Source organism: Rhagoletis pomonella, unplaced genomic scaffold (assembly GCF_013731165.1).
Source record: "Rhagoletis pomonella isolate Grant_MI unplaced genomic scaffold, Rhpom_1.0 Rhpom_scaffold_00005, whole genome shotgun sequence".
Classification (NCBI taxonomy): domain Eukaryota; kingdom Metazoa; phylum Arthropoda; class Insecta; order Diptera; family Tephritidae; genus Rhagoletis; species Rhagoletis pomonella.
Window position 1 is genome coordinate 42,768,239 of NW_023458559.1, and position 4,920 is coordinate 42,773,158.

Below are 4,920 nucleotides of genomic sequence, written 5' to 3' on the forward strand. Positions count from 1 at the left end.
AGAGATAGAGATAGAGATAGAGATAGAGATAGAGATAGAGATAGAGAGATAAAGAGATAGAGAGATAGAGAGATAGAGAGATAGAGAGATAGAGAAATAGAGAGATAGAGAGATAGCGAGATAGAGAGATAGCGAGATAGAGAGATAGAGATCTCTCTCTATCTAGGTCCGTGCATTGTCCGTATTTCTAATCAGTCTAGGTTTGATCGCGAGAGGTAGACAACCACTTAAGTGATGGCCGTAAAATATGTGGAACTTTTTCTAAAAGTAGCTTTTTTTCGTACCGTGAGTGCGACTAGTCCCAGGCAAGCATATATTTACCATACAATTTTGGCACTTCACTACACTCTCATTTCATCTTTAGTTAGCACTTGACTATTACCAACTCACATGGTAGCCTTATCGGCAGCCGCTTAAGCCCATTCATGCCCGCAAGCGGCCGATCAACACTACACACCCCAGCTTGTAAAAATCAAGCTAAGCTCACATTCAAAGCGCGCTCAGTAGTTAGTACATACTGTGTACGAGAAGACCACCAGCTAGCAGTTAGGCGACCAGTGCCACAACACAGCCACTGACCACCATGAAAACAACGACTACGGCGGCGTAGGAGGAGTCGAACACCACCTACCGAATTCGAAATTCGCGAACGAAAGCTGGTTTGTCGATTTGTTGGTGGTGCTGGTCAACACCCCAATGTTTAGTAGGGTACAAATACTTTTGTTGCTTTTTGGTAAGCTATGTACATATGTATGTACAATACATTTGTTTGGCGGCGGTGGCAACGATGAGCTCTCAACGCTTTTCACCAACTACTGCAAACTTTGAAGCTGTTGCTTCCAATGCTATTGTTGTTGCTGTGGGTTAGCTTCATTGAGCCGACGACATCGGTGGTCTTATCAGAAGCTACGATTTTGTATGAACCTGTCAGAAATGGCATTGGAAGCCATTTATTATGAGCATTTGCTTTCGTATACATAAACACTTGCACCGGCGTACGCGTGTAAACAAATGTGCTAGTGGCATTCGATCGCCGGCTGTTGGCCCTTTTTGTTTTTTTTTTGGTTAGGCTTTGCTTGGCGTACAGGGCGGGGTGTGTGGAGTTCGTTGTTGCGCCGGTGGCGATTTTGCACTTCCTCCTCCTTTATCGTTTTTAAATAAATGAATTATTAAGTGGATGTGCATAATTATGGTTTACATTGCGCTCTGGCCAAAAGAAATGCCCATTTTGTTAAATGCTCACACAATCGAATGCGACTTTAAAATATTGAAGTTAAGTGTAACGCCCAGAAAGAGTTTTACTCACTGCTGCTCTATTTTGGCTCGTACTGCTGAAAACTTGTTTAAATACAAGCAAGAAGATGCTACGTACGTATGTACTTTGAATTTATACAAAGGGTGCATTACTCTACATGCAAAAAAAAATCGATACTATTTTTGCATCGGAATCATACAATTTATTATGTTTTGAGGCTTCCGCTGAAATATTTCAGAAAAATATTAAGATTTTCCTAAACTGGATCGAATTGAAAATACCTCCAAGAACGGAGTTTTTTTTAATAATAAATAAAATTTGTTTAAAAAATATTTTTTCCAATAAAATAGAAAAATAGAAACGTTTAATTTTAAAAGGTCTGCCTAAAAAATTTTTACAATTTTATCAATGAAATCAAAATGAGATTTTTTGTGATATTTTCAAATCGGCCCTGCTCATGTAAATATTAATATTTTTCCGAAATATTTTGACGGAAGTCTTAAAATATAATAGATTTTAGAATTTCGGTAGAATAACCGCAACTTTTTTTGGTCATGCTCCCTAATGTAGATATAAACAGGTAAAGCACATTTTTAAACGGTAGGGAGAAAGTGAGACCCAAGTTCCTGTAAACATCATTTTACAATCAGATTTTTCGTTAACAGGTACTCTAAATCGATATCTATTACCGTTATTAATACATACAAACATTTTTGTTTCCGGTATTAATGTCGATATTATTTACGATATATTCATCTATTACTACGTTTATACGCACAGAATCATCGACTTAATTGAAAGCGCATTGACACCGTACACATTTCGCTCTAGTGTTTATACTTACGGCCTTATATCGGCATCAAAGTAACCGTCTTCAAAAGCAAACAAAATTAGCTGTTTTCATTTGACATTTTATAAGTTAACATAATGGAAAGTGATAAAAATCTAGTTTTATTCGGCATTATAAAATCGTGGCAAAGAAAAAGAACGATTATTATTAATCAGCTTTTAAATACTGATGCGATTATTTGGAATTGGAGCGGAACAGCTGACCTCCAATTCGCTTTGACTGAGAGCGGTGTTTATACACTCTTTCTAACTGTCTGGAGAAATAAACTACCGATTTGAAATGGAGTGTGAGCAGGGTTGCCACTTTGGTAAATTGTTACCAAAATTGGTAGAAAAAAATTGGGTTGGTAAAAAGGTAAATTTTTTCTCATTTTGGTAGATTTTTGATGAACTTTCCGTTCCCGATTTATTTTTCGTAGTTATCTTAAAATATATTAAAAATTTCTTTGCATACATTTTATATAATTACATACGTATAAATGTATATCGATATAAGGCGAACATATCTCGCTCCATTCAAACTAATTTTACTGGAGTCCCGAGGAGCTTTTGATTGCCTAAATATTTTAAATGATTATTTAAATATAAAAAAAAATTGACAGGTATGTAATTACGCACTATGATTTTTCGCAAAAAAATTAAATCAACACCATTTTTTATCAAAAGAAATAAAAATAAAAAAATCAACGGGAATTTTAAGCAGCACATTGTTATATATATATTCAAATAGTATTTGCTTTAAAACTCCATACCTTAAATTGTTCTAAAAATTCAGAGTAAAAAATTCGAAATTTAGAAGAAAATTTTTGGAATTTTTCTATATGTTGTATATAGTTTGAATCCTCGATTTTTATGGATTTAGTTAAAGCAATAAAAAATTTTTACTCGAAAAATATTGCGAATATTAAAAAAAATCACTTTTTTGAGTCACGGTATTTGTCTATAATAACTCGAGTTGAAGTTTTTCAAATAATGAAGTTTCTTTGTTGCCTATAGTTTCATCACTTCACTCTTTTGGTTGAAGGAAACTGAGAATATGCCAATAATATGACTCAAATACCGTATAACTAGTTAAATAAAAAGTTCTTAAAAACAATTTTAATTCTTATTGAAATAACTAAAAAAAATAAAGAAAATTATAGTTTTAATTAAAATAAATAAAAAAATAACAAAACTATAGTTTTGATTAAAATAATTATAAAAAGTTATTGGTAGATATTTCCCAGATTTGGTAGATTTTTTTCAAGTGGATGGTAAATATATTTTTTCGTCAGTGGCAACCCTGAGTGTGAGCCAAAACACTTCGCTCTTTCAAAGCGAATTGAAATTCAGTTTATACATATGTTTTGAATCGCGGCGAAATGAATTAAAGCGACTTATGCATGCGTATAAACGTAGTATATATCGTGAAAATATTATCCTTTGTGATACCACGAGAGCTGAACGGAAACCGTAATCTAGTCGGCGAAACGCCGTGAGCCGATTACATAACTACGAATGCGGCTAATTCAATGCCTGAAAGAGCCTCAAGGTTGGTCATGAAGTACGTGCCAAAATGTTTCCAGTTAAGATTCCCAATCTTACCGCACGAATACCAATTGCACGGTAAAAAAAAAGTCGAGGCTTTGCAAGCATAAGGAACTTCTTTGATCACCCCCGATCCACCCCAGGCCAGAAGGATCTTTCAATTGTGCATATCCTAGTATTAACCGTAGTTCACATAAATAAGAGCCAGTCAAGTGCTTTTGCAGTAGAGGTGTGAAACTATCGATGGTACTATCGATAGTATCGATAGTTTTATTTTTTTGCCCCATCGATGAGTAGTTTTTCTCAAAAAAGCTTAGACTCTCGACAGTACTAGTTGATTATCGATAGTTTAAAACCTCTAGCATAGCCGATTTCATTTATAACTAGCCAATGCCCACTTGCTTCGCGGCGCCTAATAAGAAATTTTGCGATGGCCATACCGATGTTAAATATATTTAAATACAATTTTATTAAGTAAGAATATATAAGCAAATTTTGACTGAATTGTCGATATTATTATCGATATAATTTAATAAAAACCTATCGACGAAATTGTCGATTTATGTAACTATATTATTGATAAAATAATGGCCGCTGTCGTGTAGTGTAGCAGTGCGCGCTCTCATTCCGCAGGATCTGGGTTCAAGCCCGGTTTACGACCAATATCAAAAAATCTATACATAGTATAAAGGAAAGTCGATATTCCTTGTACGCGGTAATCTCGAAATCTACTGCTCATATTTTGACGAGATTTTCTCTAATACACTCTGTATCGATAGGAGAGTAACCTAAGTAAAGTAAAAGCTATAAGATCCGCACCGTTCGTTGGATTACAAAAAGTGATTTGTCAAATGAAAGCGATTGGCCTCTAGAAAAGCACTAATGTCTTATTTTTTGAATAGGATTGCCAACTGTTAAGAAAATTACTATATTCAATCCTTATGAGCGTAGGCATCAGTTCTGCACCGTCACTGTCAAATGAAAAGACTTAGCCTCTAGATGTGTAATAATGTACTATATTTATGAGTAGGGTTGCCACCTGTTTAAAAACTATAAGATCTTCGCCGTTCACTGGATTACAAAAAGTGAGGTGTCAAATAGATGGGTTTGGCCTTTAGATAAGCAGAAATGTTTTATTTTTTTTTTTTGAGTAGCGTTGCCACCTGTTAAGAACATTACTTTATTCAATCTTAATGAGCGAAGGTATCAGTTCTGCACCATCACCTTCAAACGAAAATACTTAGCCACTTGATGTGCAAAAATTTATTATTTTTTTGAGTAGGGTTGCC